The sequence below is a fragment of the Zonotrichia leucophrys genome, chromosome 5 (assembly GCF_028769735.1).
Source record: "Zonotrichia leucophrys gambelii isolate GWCS_2022_RI chromosome 5, RI_Zleu_2.0, whole genome shotgun sequence".
In the NCBI taxonomy this organism is placed as follows: domain Eukaryota; kingdom Metazoa; phylum Chordata; class Aves; order Passeriformes; family Passerellidae; genus Zonotrichia; species Zonotrichia leucophrys.
Genome location: NC_088175.1, coordinates 33,525,907 through 33,540,216, shown reverse-complemented (window position 1 = coordinate 33,540,216; position 14,310 = coordinate 33,525,907).

Genomic DNA, 14,310 nt, shown 5'->3' with positions numbered 1-14,310 from the left:
ATGAAGCTCTAGGCAGCATGCAAATGTCAGATGATGACCACCCCTTTCCCCGGAGGAAAGCTGGCTCAGCCTGTGAGTTGAAACTCCAAAACTGGGAAACAAGGAGTTGCATTTGGGATTCTTACTTGCAAATCACATTTTACCCAGTCTGGAGATGAGCAGGCACCTCTGCATTTCCCATCATTCAAGTCCTGCACCAAGGAGAAAGAAGAGCGTTTCACCTATCCTGTGTAAAAGGCTGTGGAGAGGTGCAGCACTGAACATCTTGGGCAAGCAGGAAGTGGTCTGTCTTGCTGACCCCTTGATGCAGAAGAGGGTTGCAGTATCTGGCTGTTCTGGATAGAGGAATGCACAGATCTCTGTTACCACTGTGGTGTGAGGGATGTTTCCAGTGCTGTCTGAGCACCTGCCAGCAGCTGCTGTGCTCCTGCCCAGCTCCTCTAGATTCTCTGCTGCTAAGACATTACAATAAATAAGTCTGTCATTAGGCAGCACTCAAGCTCCCAGTCAGAAGAGTCTGTTAGAGAACATTAAGCAAATCTTCCCTTAAATCACAGCCTGGAGATGAACCTTAAATCAAATCAGCTGCTGCCAGGCCTCATTGCTGAGTGTTAATGAGGCTCTAAAACCTGCCCCAAGCCAACCACATCCCTGATCTGACAGGAGAGCAGCCTGAAAAATGGGATTCCCTTGTGTGGCAAGGAAGGTTTCATGCATCCCTGTTTTGCCTTACTGTGGAGGGGCCTGAGGATGTGCTGGCAGCTGAGAGCCAGAAGAGCTATGTCTCAGATGGACAGACAAGGCAGTGCAGGTCTAGACAGAGCTGTTTATTGCTCTGCTTGAAAACAAACTAAAACAGAACCTGGAAAAAAACCTGCTCCAGCTCAGCCTGACATCACTTCTTCCCTCTCCCTGCATGATTCCTGGAAGAACCTTGAGGCCCATTCTTGGTAGATGTGTTGCAGAGCATTTATAGATATCCATTTTCAGAATGAGCCTAGCTATCTACAGAAAAATTTCCATCTCAGTTGGAGAAGTGTCTTGTGGGCTGCCTCGCCCTGTGCTGGCAGATTCTCAGAGCCTGGCGTGCGCTGTTGCTGGGCGCTGTGGCCAGGCTGCTGTGCAGAGCCCTGAGGCCTGCTCTGCCCGTGGCATCCCCTTGGTCCTGACCTGCCCCCACTGGAGACTGTGGCTGAGCAGGGGGTGAGCTCCAGTGGGAGACAGAGCAAACCACAGCCACTGTCTTTGCCATTGGCATGGGACGTGTCTGAAGCTCTAAAGCGCTTTTCCATTCAAGACTTGAAGGGGATGCTCTTCCTGAGGTAAGAGTGGAGTCCTGGTCAGAGCAGGCAGCTTTGTAGCTGTGGGCAAAAGGCTGCTATCAGCTGAGCCTGACTGCAGCCTGCCTTCCTACAGGCTTTAAGCAGGAGCCGTGGGCACAGTGGGTGTGGAAAGGCTTAATCTTCTGGTGCTGCCTCAGACATGCTTTTTAGCTGACCTGCTGTTGCTACACAACTGAGTAGATGCCCTCAGTGGTGATGGGCTTATGTGTACAGAGAGCAGTGTTTTTCTTTTCTGTTTCAGACCCAAGAAAGCCCAGATTATCCCTGCCTGAGACCTGATGGAGCTATTTGTGTCAATGGGTGAGGAGGGGACACGAGACAAAATTGAGCCCACTTAGGCAATGAGCTCATCCACATGCAGCCCAATGCAATTTATTTATTATGCCTCCCATGCTTCGTGTGGGAAAAAAGTCTTTATCTGCTTTGGACTACTCTGCTCCAGCCCAGCAGTTTTCCTCAGTTGTTTCAGGCAGGGATGATCTAACTGTGTCCTCAAGCAACACCCCTGAGTCTGTGTGGTGACCTGAGGCCTGGAGCCCTGCAGAGAAGAGCAGGTAGTGGGATTGCCCACACCAGGGACAGCAGCATAGCAGCTCAGGGCTCCTTCCCCAAGCCTTGCAACTTTACCTGCTCACTGCAGTGTGACAGTGCAGCACTGAGGCAAATGCAGTGCCAGGAGCAACATGGAAATTCAACAAGAGCTGCTTCAGGAAACCAAACCAGAGCTGTGCATACTTGCTGGCCCAATTTAGGAGGCAAAGTGAGAGCTTTGCTGCGTAGGAGCAGGAAATAATCTTAAAAAGTGAAAGCTTTTCTCAGCCATAGACTGTCAGGAGCCTTTAAATGTGCTAACAAAATCCTAGGAAAACGAGAAATACAGTGCAGAGAATTTTATTTAGCTTTCAAAAGGCTCTTTTGATAAAGTCCCTCACAAGAGGCTATTAAAGAAATTTAGTCACCTCAAGGGTGAGGGGTAGAGTCCTCCTGGAGATAGAAGCTGTGGGAATTGGAGTCAAAAGTAAGAGCCATTTCTTGGCATAGAATGAGGTTAATGGTGGGTTGGTCGGGTTCAGTAGGAGCCAGTGTTCTCTAAAAGCCCTAATGAGCTGAAAGAGGAGGGGAACAGCTGATGATACAAGATTATTTAGGTTAGCTAGGAAGGGAGAATGTGCCAGAAACCTGGGGCAGTGGGAGGAGGTAGTGGTTGGAACTTCCGTGCTGGAAGGGGACTTTTTGTATGAATCCATCACAGATGGAAACCTGCATGGGTGCTGCTGCAGCCAGTGAATGCTCCAGCATTCTGGGGCCTGGACCACACCAGAGGGTGAGCACTGCCTGGAGGGAGACCTGGGATCCCAGAGAAAGTTGCTGAAGCCCTGGCAGGTGGTACAGTGAAGTGGTGATGCCTGTTTGTTCTTGTGAGTCCTGGGCTTTCTGCCCTCACTCCTTGGCTTATCTATTGCTCCATCTCCAAGTACTTCTAATTGCCCCTCTCAGAAGTCCCACCCCACACATGGCTTTTGTGGGGTGACCTTGTAGCTGTATGTGACCACCAGGAGATGTGCTGGGCTGGAAGGAGAGGCAGGGACCTGGTCACAGCTGGGTGTGTGGGGAGTCTCTCCCATTGCTACTGATCCCAAAGCCAAGCCCCATAACTGGTTCCTCCAGTTGCTGCTCAGGCTGCTGGCTAGGGAGTAGTTGCCCTCTCTGCTCAATCCTAATCTGTCAGAGAAGTTATTTTTCAACAGGAAAAGGCAAATTAATTAAAGTGTGCAGCATGTGAGCCATCCACCACTAACTGGGATCTCGGTGTGCAGTGCATGAATATCATGCCATTGCCACTTCTGCATGGAGGGGGTCCTCAGCACACGAGGGAGCTGGAAGGCAAAGCAGTCTTTCCAGCTGCCACTCTGTCAGCCAGTTAATGCCCGTGTCCTTCTCCCCTCATCCCCAGGAGCAGAGGCCTCTCCCCTCTCCCTGCCCAGCTCCTGCCTCATACAGCCCATACAGCCACTCTGTGCACTCTGCCGAGCACAAGGATTTGTTTTTCCCACAGCATCTCGAGCAGAAGTGCCTCTCATCTGCTCCCAGTGAGCTCCCTCGGCTCCTCTTTGTTTTGCCTTTCAAGCAGTTGTTGATGGCATGTGGCACCAGTAGGAGCTGGCAGGGATCAAGCTGCTTCCCCAGGATGCTGGCCCTGGGCATCAGCTCTTTCTGCCAGGAGCCAGCATCCCAGAGAGGACACCGTGAGGCTTCCCCTTTGCCTCTGATCTGAAAATCAATATGCTGCTACTTGGTCTCCAAGCATCCACCTTCTGTGCCAGGGTCTTGCCTGCCAATGCAGGCCAGGCTGCTCCAGCTTGGTGGTGCCACAGGGGAGGGACTGGGCATCCCATGCAAGCTGCTCAAATAACTCAGGAGGACAGGCAAAATGTGAGCAATGGGAGATGTGAATACAGCAGGGAGCAAATGCCACCACTGGAAAAGGCAGCCGGACACAGAAGTCTCCAGGAGGACCTGTTGCTGAAACTGGACCAGTGTGGATGTGGAGAGTTGCAGCTGATCTCTGCCACCCCACTGAGCCTTCAGTTCAGCTGTGGCTGGCCAGCCAGTGAGCTTCAGGCAGGCACATGGATTTTGGCAGCTGCTGAGGTTTGCCTTTCTGTCCTTGCATCCTGCCCTGTTTCAGCTTGGCTGGTGGAGTTGGTCTTTGGAGTCCCTGCTCTTTCCAAGCTCAGGAAACACCTGAATCTCCCTGGCCTTTCATCCTTACCCTCTGAGCTCCTAGCTCTTCAGCTAGGAGCTCTTCAATTTCACAGAGGCTGGAGTAAATAGCAAACACTGCAAAAACATGAGATGTGGTCATTTAGGCTTGGTTCTTTCTATTTCTTAGGCTCATCTTCATGGCCTTTTCCTGGAGTTTAATGCTGGACCCCTGATACCATCGCAGCTATTAAAGCCTGTCCCTCAATCCCCAGTTCAATAATACAGTAATAGCCTGATAGGATCAGAAGCTGGCTCTGATGGCAGATGGACTCCAGTCCCTTCTCCAGCACAGCGTGGGGCACTGCCACCCCACTGCAGGGAAACTTTAATTTGCAGATTATCTGTTTTCACTGCAGACTTTGGGGATGGGGGGATGCGTAAGTGGTGGTTGCTGGCTGCTGACCAGGCACTACTGAGAGCCCTTTGCTGGCTGGTACCCAAGCCCAGCTTCTCTCCTTCCCCTGGCTCCTTGTCAAACTCCCCCAGGGTTCTGTAGTCGAGGATCTGCTCTTTCCCTGGGGGTCATTACCTCAGGGTTTGCTCGTCCAGCCAGACAGGGCCATACCCCACCCAGGGTACACGCTTGTGCAGGGGCTGTAAACTCCTTCCCCCTCCAGCCTCTGGCAGAATTAGAAAAGGCTCAGAGGGGCTAATGAAGACTGACTGGCTGCCACTGGGGAGGCTGATACTAAAACGTTTAAGTGCTACAGCAGTACAGACGACTGTACTTATCTGCCTGCCCACTGCAAAAGTTCCCATGGAAGCCCTGCCAGCAGCCCTCTGTTAATCACCTACATCAAAGGAAATGCTAATTAAAACAATTATTTAGGGAGGGACTGACGCTGGTCCTGCTGCATTGCTGAGGGGGGCACAAGCACAGCCATTAAAGAGCAGCTTTAAGGCTCTGGTACCTAGTGTGACTGGCAATAACGAGTGATAACTGAGAAAGACAAGATTTTTTCATGCATAGGGAGCACCTGGACCACGGGTCCCAGTCAAGGAGGACAAGAGCTGAGCATGCAAAAGCAGCAGTAACCTGGTACAGGATGCTGCCCTGCACCCAGCCTTTCCCACCCACAATGTGGGAGTAAAGATCTTGCTCCATGAACTCTTTATTTCAGTGTCACGCGAGCTCCGCTGGCTCCTGGTAGGGGGTTGGGTCTGCTCCCTGCAGAGCTGCAGCCCCAGGCTGAGTTTGGGCAGCGCTCGGGGTGCAGTGACCCAGGAGAAGCCCTGGAGATGGGTTTGCTCCGGAGGCACTGAGGATGGCTAAGCCCAGCATTGCTTTTTTGATGAGATCTCAGATTTGGTTGACAAAGGTAGCTGTGTTGGCATAATATGCTTAGGCTCCTGTAAGGTATTTGACATAATACTTCCTGACAGCCTGATCGGAAATTAGCCCTATGCAGCGCTCTGTGGGTTTAATGCAGCTAAGTGCAAGGCCGTATGTTTGGGGAGGCAGAATGTAGGTCACAGCAGTGACACAGGGCTGCATGGCACCAGCAGCCAGGCAAAGGTCAGGGCACCCACTGGGACCTGTCCCACATATGGACTGAGGTCGTTCCCTGCAAGGTACTTTGGAAATTAAACTTGAGAAATTGCTCAGCTAAAACCCCACCAGGCCTCCAAGGTGCCACAAAGGAGCCAGCTCAGGGATACCAGCAGTCAGAAAACCACCAGTGAGCAGAATTCCCATCCAGGTCCCTCATGCTGCTCCCTGCCTCAGTGCTGTCAGTTCCTGCAGGGTTCAGCAGGATGGGACACCACCTTTCCCCTGGGTTTCTTCAGGCTCCTGTCCCCTGTTTCCTTCCCTGCTCTTTGGCTCTCACCCCTGCCCGGGTGGTTTTCTCTAGCAACCATCTCCTGCATTTTGTTTCCTCCCCCTCTGGAACATTATTTATCTTGTGCTTGTTAGTGTGCATGGGCTTTCCTTCCTAGGAGTGCTGCTTCCCACAAAGTTAATGGGACTAATGGGAGTGAGGTGTTCTTGATGCTTGCCAGGATTCAGATCCATCCACTGTGGGGGTCACTCGTTGGTCATTTGAAGCTCTGCCTTTGGGCAGACCCACCCAGCATGGAACTCCTCAATGCTGCCAGCCCCAGCCCCACTGGCTGCACAAATGTTAGCTTAAGGAACAGCAAACAGCCCTGAAACTACTGAGGTTCCTCCCACCTCGAACAGCCCTTGCTCTGTCTTCATCAAGGCTGTTTAAGGCTGTCCAGATTGCCTAATGTACCTCATCAAAGTACAATTTGTATCACAGTGCGCAGCTATTTGAAGCATGCCAGCTTGGGGCTGGCAGTAACACTTTGGCCAGTGACACATCTGCCACAATTCATTGGGGAGGTGATGGATGGAGGGACTGTGATCTGTGGCCCAGTGTGGGAAGGCTGGCCCAGCTGAGGGCCAGGGGGGATTTTACATGGCAGATGTGGGCTGGTTCTGGTTGGGTCTCCCTGAGGCATTGGCAGCTGCTCCTGTAGGGATGGTTGGAGACTCAACAGGTCCCGTCCTTTGGGAAACAGCTGGAAAAGCACTTTGAGCCCGGCAGGAGCATGGGGTTTATCTCTCCAGCTGCCCTGATCCCACTTGCAGCTCCACTGGTTTAATGTGAGCCCTTTGCAGCCCCAAAAGGTTGTTCCTTCCTGCTGACATCTTCAGCTATTTAGAGGAAATTTGTTAAGCACTGCTTTGCTTTGCTTGCACTCTCTGGACAGGCTCTGTGTACTGCAAGGGTTCTCATGCAGCCTTCCTCACAAGGCTGATGAGCTCCTGCTCCGCAGCTAATGTGGGAGAGGTCTTGACTTCTATGCTGGGGATGCTGCAAGGTTTCCAGGCCAGGTCTCAGGCCCTGAATGGGTGAAAAAAGTAAATTTTCATAAAATAGTTTTACCTTTCAAACAAATAACACTACAGCCCCTTACTTTCCTCTTTTGAAATACTATCACTACAATAATGCTTCTTTAAATTTCAGTCATACAACCTATTTAGGGTCAGACACTCAAATGGATATAAATTAATTCAGCTCATCAGAATGTGGTATTCCTGAGAAGAAACTTTGCCTGCCCTCAAAATATGTTGCTCTCACTCAATTCTGAAAATGAATATAGATTTTCCCCACTTCACAGTAGCAAGAGAGGATCTATTTTTTTCATCATGCTATGGAAATGCCTGCCATCCCACTTCCCAGCAGTATTGGGGGATGCTGGCACACCACAAGAGCTGGGGGAGAGCAGAGCTGGTGTGGGCAACTGCCTTGGTGGGTGCATGAAGGGGGAGTGGAAGTGTTGGATAAGGGTGGTTCAACCAAGGAGCTGCATCTGGAAAAGGTACAGCCAGAGCGTGGGGATAGGAGTGCTGTGAAATGGGGTCTGAGATCCCCTCGCACCTGAGGAGGGATCTCAGCCAGTTCCCCTGCAAGGGACAGTGGCTGGTAACACTGCATCTCCAGCGAGGCAATTGGAAGCACTTGCTCTCTGGAGGTGTTGACAGCTCCTCTCCTCACATTCCAGGTTTCAAGGCCACGTACCCAATCCCCTCTTGGAAGCGGCTCTGGCCCCTGACTGCATCTGACTGGGCTCTGACTCTGCCTGGCTGCCTAGACTCATCCCTATCTGCAGCTCCATCCTCCAGCCGAATCACCCAGGGGCTGGCAATTACCTCCCATCACAGGCTCATTTTCATTAATAAAAACTCCAGGCTGGGCTGGGATTTTTATTTGTTTGCTGATGTGGTTACCCCAGGCCCAGCCCCATAGAGAGGGGGATGCTTCACGTGGATGAATAGGCTCTCAGGGGCACCTTTGCTCTATGTCATGCCCAAAATATCTCAAAACTCCAAATCCCTGTCCCAGACAGCTCTTCAGCCCAGCCTGCTCTACCTGCTGCGAAGGGAAGCTGCAGACCCTACTCCAGCTGCTGAGGAGTTGCAGTGCTGCACTGGAGCATCCCCCTGCCTCAGGTGAGTGTCTCAGTGAGGTCCCCAGGAAGAAGCACTTTGCTGCCGGCCTGGCCAGGCTTGCCAGCCAAACTGCTGGCGGGAGGCTGCCACACAGCCTGTGCCCAGGTGGAGCACAGCAGGCCTGGCCGTGGGGAAGACAGGAAGGCTGTGTGTGTGTGCAGGGGAGCACCCGCAGAGTAGAGAAGAGCTGCAGCATGGAAGGATGGAGGGACAGAGCTGAGCTGGCAGCCTTCTGCCTTCTTCCTCTTGTGCTCTCTACCCTGAGAAACCTTATTTAAATTAATGATAAAATTACTGTGAATTAAGGGGAAGGATCAGTGCCAAAACAGAGGCTGCTCATTTCCAACTTGCCCACATCCTCCAGGTTTTTCTGTGTGCCCCCTCTCCTTTTCCTGAGGCGTCTCTTCCTCTCACTGAGGTTGTTGGAGGGATAGTGACTGCCTGGCTGGAGACTGGATCCCTTTTCCCTCAGTGTGAGCTTGCTCTCTTTGCCTTTTGGGTCCTGTTGAGGGGGCTTGTGTTGTGCCTCCACCTTCCCCAGGGTGCCCAGCTCTGGGGTGAGTGGTCATGGGGCTGTGTCTTACAGGCAGCCCAGGCCCCACCACTCCCCTGCTCTGCAGCTGCCTCTGCTGTCCTCCCAATTCCCTGGCAGACACAGCAGTGAGATTATCGTAATGATGTCCGACAAGGCAGTATCAGGAATTACGCTGATAAATCTAAACAGACAGCTTACAAAAAACCCAACAAAAACAAAACAACCACAACTGAACCCAGGCTTGTAATTTAATACAGGGTTATTAGCCTGGCCATCAGAGAACAGAGCTCTTGCATCCTGCAGCCTCGAGCCTCCTCTGTCGCTGGCTCTGCCTTGAGATATGGCCTCTTGCCATAACAAAGTACTTTTAGCCATGTTTTGGCTTGGCTTGGGGTGGTGAAGTCTCCTTGGTGAGTGCTGGGGCTGGGTGTGGGGGTACAGACTTGTGGGGTGAATGCAAAACCCCAATGGCAGCAGGCTGCCGTCATTCCTGCAGTGCATGGCAGGTCAGTACCCACAGCCAACCCACGGTAAACTTCAGTGGGCAGAGGCTGGGAAAAGGGGTGAGAGGAGGGACAGCCTCCTGTGTGTGAGGTGTCAGTGCTGGGGGGCTGCCCAACAAGGCACATGGCTACCCTGAACCCATGGGCACACAGTCACACTCGATGCCCATGGATGAAGAAAAGTGACCCATGGCCTTGTACCTTCCCCCACACCAGGGCCAGGTCCCTGTTGGGCACAGGGAGATGCAGGGCAGGGGCAGCATCTTTCTTGGGAAAGCAATGATCTGCTTCATTCTGGCTGTACTAAATGCTTTCTTGACACAGGAACTGCTGACTGGTTTTCACCTGCTATGGATTTTGCACACTTGCTGTGTTCCTCTTGGTTTCCTTCCCTGTGAAGGATGCTGTAGGCAGCATTAACTTTAGTGGGGCCTCTGTGTGAGGTAAATGTGCCCGTGGGGAGCACAAATACTGTCATGTGAGGGTCAGAGCTGAGCTGCCTGAAGTGAGATGCACACACACAGAGCTCTTTGTCCCCCAGCAGTGTCAGTGATTACCTCAAACCGAGGGAAATGCTCTTTTTTAAAAGATACATTTAAAACAGGGAGCACATTTATTAGACTGCATGTGTTTTAGAAGGCAGGCTCTGCCAAGCTGCTCAGTGAAGCAAACCTGATGGCAGAGTGACTGCGCTGCAGGGCTGCTGGCTCTCTGGCCCTGCCCTGGAGAGTCCTGGGGGCTGCAGGGGGGCCCAGAGAGGCTTGGGCTTGCCTCAGCACCCCAGGGCAGGGAGGATGGCAAGGCCACCGGGAGGCTGGGCTGAGTGGTTCAGTGCCCATATGGGACTGGGGCTTGTTTCCTCATTTGGGATGAGTTTCTCCTCCAGGAGCGGCTACATGTGCCAAAGATGGTCTCTGCTCCATGGAGGTTTGCCAGGTTTAGATGCTCCAGCCCCTGTAGTCCAGGGAGCAGCATCTCCTGCACCTCTGCAACAGGTGCTGGCACATCCCGCAGAGCCCAGCAGAAAGGTTTGCATGGATCACCTGAGCTGGAAGGCGTCAGGAGGGCAGCTGACCCCAGAGCCTTGGGAGGGCTCTGGGGGCTCTATGCCACGCTGGGGAGGCAGCTGCCGTGTGAGTAACCATGGTGGGTTGGTGAATTCACGAATTAATGAAGTAGTGAATTGGAAAATTAACTAATTACACTAATCTGTTAAAGGGGCTTAAGCCCTTGGTTGCTTTTTCTCTGATGGCTGGGCAGCAAGCTGTGTGGGACAGTGCCTGGGAGAGGGCCCTGGGGAGCTCATGGTGACCACAGGCAGGGCAGGCACAGAGCTCCCACACACTGCCTGGCTCCATAGGCCAGCCCCAGCCCATGGGCACAGCTGTCACAGGGAAGATGTACTGTCTTCTGTGTCATGTGAGAAATGGCAGGAGAACAGCACAAGCTTACACTCCTCACTTTTTTCCCTCACTTTTTTCCTTTTATTTTTCTGGGGTTTTTTTGTGGTGGGTTTTTTTTTTTTTTTTTTTTTTTTTTTTTTTTTTTTTTTTTGTGGGGGGGTTTTGTTTTTTTTTTTTTTATGATAGGTATAAAAGAAGTGATTCAGAAACACTTTCCCCCTTCCATTACCCAGAAAGCAAGTAAGAGTTGCAAGAGTGGAGACTGTAACAAAACAATTACATTGAAGTATTTGAAGCCGTGCCTATACAACAAATGTGACAAAACTGAGTGCAACCTTAAAATAGCAGCAGCAATCTTTTAAGACACAAAAAGCAGATGATTATTGACTGGAGAGATTGTAGTGCACCAGACTGGGTGCAGGCTGTGGTGTTTAACTCTCTCCAGAGGTGCCACATCAGGCACAGGCTGCAGCTGCCCTCCTGCCTTTGGATGAGCTCAAGCTGCTGGCAGTGCCCACCAGGCAGCTTTCCAAGGGTAGCATCAGGTGACAGAAGTGTGTGTCACCTGCCATGTCCCCCCGCTTGATTTAAGGCGCTGATATTTGTGGCCAGGCTGAGAGCACAGCTGTGGTGCTCCCCTGGCATTTCAAGGATGCTCATGGGCCTATGGACTGGTGTGAATTGCATGCTTGTGGACCAGCCTGGCATGGCAGGATGGCTTTCTGTATTAGTCACTGCTCTTTCATGCTCACCTGGCTTCCCTGCATGGGCCAGAGTGTCTATGCCCCTTTCCTGGCTGTGCCCTGCCACAGCCTGCAGGGCGAGTGGGGGCCTCTGGTGCCGCCATCATCCCGGCCACTGGGGCTACACCTGCTCCATGGCTAAACACTCCCTCCCTGGGGCTGTGGCTCTGGCATCCTTCACTGGTGCTAAAAACTGTATTTTCCAAATAATGAAAGGGTCTTTCATTACCTTGTCTCTGCAAGCAAACTGGGAGGCTGGGAAACAGCTGAACACTAAGTGATGTGCTTAATGCAGCTTCCACATCGGTATTTTTTCCCCGTCTCCAGTTAAGGCATGCCATGAAGCATGAGAAAATGTGGCTGTGGATGACTACTGGGGGTCTGGCTGAGGCAGCAGTGCATGGCTGGGTGCCTTCAGTCACCTTCTCTCCCAGGAAGGCTGCAGCAAACCTGCTTCTCCTTGGCCCTGCAAGTCCTCCTGCCCTGCTCCCTGCAGTGTGACTTTGTCCCAGCATGGTCTGGGATCTGGCTCACCTTGCACCCATGAGTGACTGTACTCCAGCAGGAGCTCATGTCTGGGGCTATTTGTTCCTGATATGCCCTGGGGACAGCTGGAATGAGGGGAAAGAGCTGTTCCTCTGGGGATTGTATTGATGGGGAAGAGGAAGACTTGTGTACAGATGATCCTGTACCTCCTCAATTGAGAGAACAGGTGTGGGAGGCTCCAGGCAGATGTGGCCTGAAAGCAGCACTTATTTCAGACCTTTTAAACAGTTCTAACTCCCTTTACAAATGTGCCATCCCATGCCCTTAGGCAAATTATTAGGATAGAGGCAAGTAACCATGAGGTGCTGTCCCTTCTTCCATTTCCCACAGGGATGACAATGTCACGGGGGAAAGTTGCACATCCCTCATGGCTGTGTTTCATCCAGCAGCACACACAGGGCAAAAGCCCACCCACAGGTGGCATCACCCTGTTGCCTGCAGCCCTGGCCATGGGCAGGGATTCTGAGTTACTGCCCTGGCATTTAGACAGCTCTGTCCTGACAGGCAATGCCAGATCCACTCCAGTGAGTGAAGGGTGTCTCCTTGCTTGGCCAAGAGCAGGCAGAGCAGCTGCCTCTGCTCCCTTTGGGGCACTTCACTCCTCTCACCAGCTGCTGAGCGGAGCCTTCACGCCCATCTCCAGTGGCAGTGATGGTCCAGAGACCTGAGCCTTTCTCACTTGCCAGCTGCTTTTTCTCTCTCTGACTCTCCCCTTCTGAGTTGGGTTTATTTTGGTTTTGAGCTGATAGATGGATTAGCATTTATCACCAGGCTGACTACCAGAGGGCTATTAAAAGTGATTTGCAATGTAAATACTTTCGTCATCAAGCACATTTTCTTTAGACTAAGGTTGACTTTTATGAATATTAAAGCCTTGTAGATGGGTTCAGCAAGTTTGTGGGAGTATGTCTGTCAGAGGGAGGGGGACTGGCTGCCTGCACTGTGCTGGGGAAGCAATGTGGATCCACCGGAGGGCAAAGGGATCTGGTGGCACAGGGAGGGAAGTGGAGCATGAAAGGGTGTGTGAGGCAGAAAGAAAACCTGGGTGCCTTGAAGAAGGACAGAAAGAGAGTGAGCCTGTGAGCATGAGCAGGATGGGAGGCAAGGGTTGGGCTGGGCTGTTATTGCTGCAGGCTGGCAGAGAGTGTCAGGCTAGGGGAGGACTTGTGGAAGGAAGGGGGAGACCTGGCCAGAGCTGATGGTGAGCAGATTTGTCCCTGGCAGAGCTCAGTGCCAGAGGTGGGTGTCTGAACTGTTACATGCCCCATGTACTACAGGGATGGGTGAAAACAGCTCCTTTACTCGAGGATGCCCTGCCATGAGTGTAGGGTTGCTGGACCAGCAATGAATTCCCCAAGTGCCCCAGCAGACACAGCCTGGCATTAGTCTGTGTGCCAGGAGCCAGTGCTGGCTGCTGCTGTGGCTGCTGCATGTTGAGTATAGTTCCTGGGAATCTGTCAGGGATAATGGCTGGATGTTCCCGGGCTTGTGGGGGAAGCCAGAGTAAATGACCCATAACAGCTTTTCCTGCTCTCCAGAAATATTCATCTCCTAAGTACCTGCTCAGTGGTGTAGCCACTCTGCCTCGGGATAGCTATGGATGGGAGCTGTCACAAGCCAAGGGGGAGTATCAAGGTGGTCACTTGCCCTTGGTCTCTGTATATCCCCCACTTGAGAGGCAGAGGTGAAAGGAGTGACTTTGTCTGTTCCTAGGTGTTTATGGTGTTCTGGTGCAAGGACAATTTTTGAGATGGAGGAGCATGATGGATCATTGCCAGCTGATAATGGAAGAGTAGCTAATGCTGATTAGAGAGCAGGCACAGCACAGCATGGCTGAAAAGAAAAAAATAAGACAAAGAAGCCATTCCAAAAAATAGAGGATGGAAGTAGAGTGATGCAAAAAAGTGGGAGATGTGCAGTTACATGAAAAATAGACAGCTCCAGGAGTATCCTAGATCCCTGCAAGGTGACAGATGCTGGGTTTACTGGCTGATTACTCCCCCAGACCAAGCTGGGTCAGTCCAGCAGGACAGGAGGAGTCTCGGACTGTCACAGGTTTTAATCCCAAAAGAGAGTAAGGTAGGCCCTTAATTTTCTTGGGCCATTGGCTCAAGCCCTTGTCTTCTTCCATGAGAAAACCACAAGTCCCTCCTGTCCCACCTCACAGCCTGTCACAATGTACAGGGGAAGGGTTGGAGCTGAGGTCTGGTTCTGGAGTGGATTAACTGTTGATCATGACCAGTGCTGATGTGGCCCAGGAAGGAATGTGATGTCACTTTGGTGGCAGCAAGAGAGGCTGGTGAAATTCACTGGCAGACCATTAGAAGGGAATGTGTGAATATGTCAAGACAAAAGAAGCAAGTGCTGCCTTTAATTGGAATATGTATAGTGAGTCCAGGCTTTCAGAAATTCTGCTTCTGACTAATGAGTGCATATAGCTAAGCTAAGAGTTAGAAGTTGGAAAGTTTTGTATTCAATTTGGTTACACGTTTTTATCTCCATGACTGATC